Consider the following 7,842-nt stretch of genomic DNA (forward strand, 5'->3'; position numbering starts at 1 on the left):
ATGGAGCACGGGACGAACTCTGGGCTGGAAGGGCACTAAGTGATGAATGACCCTGATAAGAGCTGTGAGAACCATGGCCTGATGATGCCCCACGATGAACTGGGCGAGCTGACTGAGAATGTCTGAATAGATGGCCTCTGCCGTGCTGAAATTGACCTCTCGAAGAAACACCTCCAAAACTACCAGATCCCGAGACCTCTTGGCCTCCCTCTCATCTCGCTCCTAGCGACGAACTGACTCAATATCTCGGGCAATATCAACAACCTGCTCAAAAGTAGCACCTGACACCCTCTCTATGGTCATCAAAATCCGAAACTGATATGTGAGGTCATCCACAAACCTCATGATCCTCTCTCTATCTGTAGGAACCAACTAAAAAGCATGACGAGCTAGATCTAAAAATCTCATTTCATATTGCATCACAGTCATATCATCCTGACGCAACTACTCGAACTGCCTACGCAGCTCCTCCTGCGAGACTGCGTCGCATACTTCTCTAAAAGGAGAGCGGAGAACTGCTGCCAGGTAAGGTGCGCTACACCAACAGGCCTATGTCTCTCATAAGCCTCCCACTAAGTAAAGTTAGCTCCTGAAAACTGGAAAGTAATGAAGGAGACCCCACTGGTCTCCAAAATACCTACGGTCCAAAGCATCCTCTGGCACTTGTCCAAGAAACCCTGAGCATCCTCGCCCTCTGCACCACTGAAGGTCGGAGGTTGAAGTCTACCAAACCTCTCCAATCGATGCTGCTCGTCGTCAGGCATAGCTGGTACCATATAAGCCTGAACAGTTGCAACCGGTTGGACTGGAGGTGCCCCCGGTGTCTGAAGTCCCTACACAACCTGCTCAAGTGTGCGAGCGGCGGGATTCTAGGTGTCTCTCCCGACCTGAGAAATAGCTGCGGCCGTAGTAACTAAGACCGCCTGAGCTAGGCCAATGCACACTGATAGAATCTGGGCTAGGGCCTCCTGAAGGCCTGGAATAACAATCGGCACAACCGGTGCCTAAGTTGGTCTTGCTGAAGCGTCCGCAATCAGGACCTGATCATGAACTAGGGCGGCTAGTGGATCTGCAGGTGCTGCCCTAGCTTCTGTGCGGGCTACACCCCTACCCCTACTACGGCCTCAACCGCGACCTCTAGTGGCCCCAACTGGTGGCACTGGTGGTCGCTCATCCTGACCAGTAGCACGTGTTCTCACTATATGTGAGAGAACAGAATAACAGAAGTTTAGTTACCAAAATCATCAGATTCACACGACAGGAATTCAAGAATGTGAAGTTTTTCCCAGAGGTTCTACAGCCTATCGAAGATAAGTACAGAAGTCTCCTTACCGATCCGCAAGACTCTGCTATACCGGCTCATGACTGGTGAGATCTATGTAACCTAGGCTCTGATACCAACTTGTCACGACCCTAAACCACCCCGATTATGATGGCGTCTATCGTAGTACTAGGTAAGCTAATTTGACATTTATAACAAAACAAGTCTTTTTCTTAATTCATTTTCTAATCAGATATTATCATAAATCTTTCGTTTAAACATTTCAAAACAAGCGGAAAAAAATATGTAAAACTTCAACCACTGCTCGATCTCGGTGTCACTAGTCATGAGCCACTAAAATACAATCTGATATTGTCTACTCAATATAAGATGAGTCTGTGAGAAACAAATGCTAGTAGATAGGAAGGAGAAAGGCAAGGCTGCGGACGCCGTGCAACTACCTTGCTAACTCCGGAATGCTCTGAAGGTAAGGAACAACTCTCTCTCGGATGCTCTGGCACCTGGATCTGCACACAAAGTGCAGAGAGTAACGTGAGTACGCCAACTCAGTATGTAATAATTATAAATAAAGGCTGAGTGCAGTGGTGAGCATTTAAAATCATATACATCTCATAACATAGAATCTCAATGGAAATAACCAAGTTAAATCAAATCCGTAGGTCAATTTCCGAACATCTCGTAAAAACTCCAGTTTCAATAAAAGTTATTTAAAATATTTATTCAATAGAGGCTCAGTATAAAAGAAGAGTGAAAACAATAATTTCATAAACAAGCCCCTCGGCAAGGTATCACTAATAAATATAGCCCCTCGAACAAGCCTCTCAGTCACTCATGACTTAACTATCGTCATTTATCACTCACACTCAACACTCCCACTCAATAGATATCTCATAATAACCGTTGTGGCGTACAACCTGACCCAAAAATATATAATCGACTGCGCTCACTAGGGTATGTAGACTCCGGAGGGGCTCCTACAGCCCAAGCGCTATATCGTTGCGGCGTGCAACCCGATCCAATATATCGCTACAGCGTGCAGCCTGATCCATAAATATATAAACCTCACCACATGTCCCCTACCTCTCTCAATCATCAACCTCACAGCCACTCGAGCATTTCAGTAAAAATCAGGGAACTCAGCCCAAACAGTTTTCATATATTTGCAAGTAGAGTAATGAAACTGAATCAAACAATAAACATGTAAAAATCATGATTGAGGATATGCTTTCGAATCAAAACAGTGTGAGGATAGTAGTAAAATACCCGTAAGGGTACAAACAGTACGGCACAAGGCCCCAAACATGGCATTCAACCCAAGTTAACAGAATTATTTCTAAACACATAGGTTTCATATAGAATTATCAAAATATGCAACTCTACAGTTGCCACGGGGCGGACCATGTCATAATCCCTACCAGTGCACGCCCACACGCCCGTCACTTAGCATGTGTTATAAAAAATGGTACGAAATTCCGAGGTTTTGTCCCCTCATGTCTAAGTTTACAATCGCTACTTACCTCAAACCGGACGGAAATCTACTCAGCAATGCCCTTGCCTCTCGACTCGACCCCAAATCATCCCGAATCTATCCCAAATCAGAATCATATCATCAATACATGCCAAAGGGACAAAGCCCACACGAAAATTATCAAATTAAACTCAAAATCCCGAATTTGCTCAAACCCAGCCCCTGAACCTATGTCTTGGAATCCAACAAAAGTTGCAAAATTAGAAACTCAGTTCACTCCCGAGTCTATACATACCAAAATCATCAAAATCGAACCTTAAATGGCCCCTTAATCCCCAATTTAAACTCTCCAATTTCAAGCCCTAATCTCCCATTTCTTCTTAAATTTCCCACTAATATCATGATTAAGTAGTGGAAAAATCATCACAAACACAATTAATAAGACCCAAGTAGCTTACCTTACTGAAACCTCTCGATTCCCTCTTGAAATCACTCCTTGAAGCTCCAAAATCGACCAAAAATGGTAGAAGAATGACCAAAATTTGTGAAGGGAGCTTATATACTTTCCGCCCTAGGGATTCCGCACCTGCGATCCCATAAGAGCACTTGCGCTTCCGCTTCTGCGGAAAAAATATCCGCTTCTGCGAATTTCACTTAACCTTATCAGGCCTCGCATCTGCGATCGCCTTACCGTGCCTACGGCATCGCAGATGCGGTTTACCGAGCCTCACCTGTGGTCCTCCACACACTTGAACCTCTTTTATGTTCCTATAGAGCTCGCACCTGCGGTCCCCAATCCGCAAGTATGGATATGACAGAAGCTGCAACACCAGCTGGAATTTCTCAAGTTCAAACTTTCCAAAAACTATCCGTAATCATCTCGAGGCCTCCGGGACGTCAACCAACAATACAAACAAGTCACCTATCACCATACAAACTTATTCCAACCTTTAAAACACTTAAAACAACATTAAAATACCAAATCACCCTCGGATTCAAGCCTAAGGATCTCCAAACTTGCGAATTCCGCAAATGATGCAAAAATCTATCAAACCTCATCCGAATAACCTGAAATTTTGTACACACGTCACAAAACAACGGACCTACTCCTATTTCCGGAATTCCATCTCGACCCCGATATCAAGATTTCCATCGTCGATCGGCAAATGCCAAATTTTCAATTTCGCCAATTCAAGCCTAAATTCACCATGGACCTCCAAATTACATTCCGAACACGCTTTTAAGTCCAAAATCACCTAACGAAGCTATCTGAACCATCAGAATTCACATTCGAGACCTTCTACTCATAAGTCAACATCCGGTTGACTTTTTTCAACTTAAGCTTCTAAATAAGAGATTAAGTGTCTCATTTCACTCCATGACCACTCCGAACACAGAATAACTAATACGGTACGATGAAATACATCTGAACAACAGATAAAGAAGCAGAAATGGGGAGACGGGACTGTAACTCATGAAATGACCAGCCGGATCGTTACAGTGGGACTACACATTAAACTATATGGCCGTACACTATATTGTTGTTTGTACCAACCAAGAAAAGGTCAATAATATACTTGTAGTCCATGTTAAATACTCCTTTCACCTCTCAAGGAAAGTTTATTTGGAGGATTATCTAAGTTCGCGGGTTTTATTTACGTATTATAGGCACCTTACTGAAGGCTTGGCATATATTTTGAAAGCATGGATAATAAAATGGTAGTAGCAGCAATGGAAAATTAAATATGAACATATTTGGAATAGTAAAAGTTTGTGGCTCTCAAGAACAACACAAAAATCACCTGGAAAAACTGAAAGATCCTGAAAGCATGTAGTTCAGAGAATCGAAGAAAGAATAAGTTGAAAGTAAATAATGCTGAATCGCATATGAATAAAATGATAAAAATGATGATTCCCAATGACCATCCCAGAAACAATAATCGACTAAAAACAATCAAGTAGAGAGAACAAGTAGAGTGAACGGAGAAGCGTACCTGAGAGAAGAGAAATTGTGAGATGGCGAACTTTCGAATCTGGTAGATTGGTAGGAGAAGATTTATCAAACTAGTTACTCCTGAGGTGTAAAATTAGGAATTCACATGCTAAGCCTCCAATATACGCAGTCGAGTCTCGAAACATTGAACTACTTTGAAATTAGCTGATATAAACTGCTGAAATGTTAAAAAATAATTTATCCTTATAGCTATTTAAACTTTTCTCTCCCTAAATTGTTAAGCATTAATACGGTCGAAAGTTTTGAAGTACTATCCTTTGCTGTCAATATTTGAAATACAAATCAAAGTGGGAACGAACTACAGAAGCTTGCGAAATATTAGAAGTATGAAGGACAGTAAGAGAATATAAATCAAAGTGAAAAAGGACCAAATAATTACACAAAAAATAGTGATGACAGGACCAAGAAAGCATGTTATAGTAAAAATAATAATGACCCGCACTAGTTAAATTAGAGTTGAGACTTTCTTTACACATTAGATAATTACTCAATGAACAATCAATTCCTGAAGTAGCTTACATAAACTGTAGACATGGAATTGGGGTTCTTAGTTGCCAAGTGTACATAGATAGGCCAAGGACATGATGCCAAACCCGAGATCAAGTGATGCTTAGCTACAAAATTTGTAATTAATAGTAGTTGCAACCCCGCATTCTAAATCAACTAAAGAAAAATTATTGGAGCAGAGAGTACCATATATGACCGAGGTTCGAACAAAAGTTTATGTACCTTTGTGAGATCTCCTAATCTCTGACTTCTTGAATATTGCACACCCAAATATTATCAAAGATGTAAATGGTGGATTGGTGGGTTTATCACCTTTCGTATTAAGTTTTGTCAATCAGTATCCTATACTCTACTATCTTTCTGAGAACTAATATTTTTCCAACAATTAAAAAACAGAAAATAACTAAAAAATAAACGAAGATTTTTGCCATACTTATAGACAAATGTGTGGGAATCATATACATTTAGATCTCATCCAGCAACATTCAAACAAATCAGTCTAATCATACTCACTAAGTTATTCTTCACACGGTATCAAATCAAGAATTCAAGTACACAAGCACAACATTGGACCAAATAAGCACTCAAAATGAGATGAACTCTATTTTATCGGAATGTAACAGGAAAAGACACTCAACCAAAATTTAAGCTTCACCAAATGTGTAGAACCAAAGATGCGCCATATTAACTCATCACCACAATAGCGTGAAATTAAATTAAAACTTCAAATTATACCAACAAGAGAAAAAGGAAAGTGTCAACAAGTTATAAATGAATCATGAACTTCTGCTCGTGATTGACCTAGAATGAAACAAAATTTTAGTAGAGGTAAAGGCAACACATGAAGGTTAATGAAACTAAACCCATGCATTTTTGGCATCACATAAAAGCATCGATCTAATTCCAATATAAAATTAGTATATGATCGCAAAATTCTTAAAAGAAAATGCAAATCTCTCAACAAGAAAAGAGGATTTTTCCCGAAATTTAAAGAAGTCATTAACAAGAAAAGGAATTTTAGGAATTTCAGAAAAGCCAAACTGAAAAGTCATTAAATTGAAAGTAAAAATTCCAGAAAAACCTTACAAGTATGTCCTTGAAAAATAGAGGTCAACAGTGACTGAAAACCCTAAAAAAATGAAATCCCCAATTGAAGTCGATAGCCACAGAACCAGACGAAGAGAAAGTTTTGAAATTTGAGAAGAGAAATTAGAAGAATTTTATCGCTTCCATTAATGATTTCCTCCGAACCCACCCCGCGTCACTCAATGAACAGAGAGGTATAAGAAGAGCCAGATCTTAGGGAAGAAGGACGAGATCTTCTTGTTGTGTGGGTAAATTTGACAGGTATATTTTTATTAGAGTAATTTAGAGCCTAATTTTTCGCCAAAAAAATAGAGGGAAATGTAAGCGGGAAATTTTAGAGGGCTTTAGAGCACGTTTAGGGAGGGTGCAATTGCAAATATAAACAATCACTCCCTTAAAGCGTTAAATTATATGTGACTAAACGTTGTCATAATTTAATGGATCGGTAACACGTGAAAAGCGTAGCCTTTAAAATTAAAAAGAACACTTTGTAAGCGTTGCTAAAATTCCGTGGCCAAAAGTGCTCAATAAAGGCCACCCCTTTAAAAGCGTTCCTATAGATATTTTTTGCCACACTTTTCAAGCATTGCCTAAAATTGGTGTGGCCTTAGGCCATTTTTGTTGTAGTGACGTTTCGGATGCTGTTACTCTCAAGTAGTATGTGTTGATACCTAATTTTTTCCTATATATTTTTAATATATGTAAATACTTTTAAAATAGCATATATGCAAATAAAAGCATGCATAAGTATTTTTATAATTTTTTTATAATTTTAAAGTCTTCAAATTAATTTATTTCCACCCTTTTTACTCATAAAATCTCCAATAATTATCCTTCAAATTATTTTTGTGGAGATTTAGCCATCTAAATTCTTTACTTATTCCGAAATATTGTTAAAATATTTTTATTGCATTTGTATAATTGCATTTGCATTTTTTAAGCTAATTTGCATATATTTGCAATACTAGTCCTATTAATGCATAATTACATTTATATGCATAAAATGATCTTCTATATTTTTAAAATATTAAATACCTATTTTAAATTATTTTAGTACATGAAATTATTTTTCAGAAATTATTTATTATTTATTATAAATTATATAGAGTTAAATTGGCTATTTAAAACTTAGCCAAATTATATTTCAATTTTAGCCTAAATTCAACCCGATACCCAGCCCAATTCCTAATTTAATTACCTGAACCAGGCCCTAAACACACCTACCCGACCCAAGACCCCATCAGATTATGGCCGTTGATCTAAAAGATTAACGGCCCTCATTAAAACTTGCCTTTTTTAATTCCAAACAACCCCCAACCCTAATCATTTCTATGCACCCGCCGCCGTAAAATCCTCTCTTCTCTCAAAACACTCTCAACCTAACCCTAAATCTTCAAACGCCGACCTCCCATCTCCGGTCATCTCTGGTCATCTCTCATCGTCTCTTACGCCTCCAATGGCTTCTCTCATGCCATTCTTGCTTTC

At 39.0% G+C, this 7,842-nt stretch overlaps 1 long non-coding RNA gene across 1 annotated transcript; it reads right to left on the reverse strand.

Annotated features, from left to right (window-relative positions):
• Positions 1–1,470: 1,470 nt before the first annotated feature.
• Positions 1,471–6,797, reverse strand: LOC107823644 (uncharacterized). The gene is made up of 2 exons (XR_001656690.2): positions 4,745–6,797; positions 1,471–1,788 (listed from the first exon to the last, which is right to left on the reverse strand). It is a non-coding gene; the product is annotated as an uncharacterized LOC107823644 (long non-coding RNA).
• Between the last annotated feature and the right edge of the window lie 1,045 nt (positions 6,798–7,842).

This window comes from Nicotiana tabacum, chromosome 16, assembly GCF_000715075.1.
Source record: "Nicotiana tabacum cultivar K326 chromosome 16, ASM71507v2, whole genome shotgun sequence".
Lineage (NCBI taxonomy): Eukaryota > Viridiplantae > Streptophyta > Magnoliopsida > Solanales > Solanaceae > Nicotiana > Nicotiana tabacum.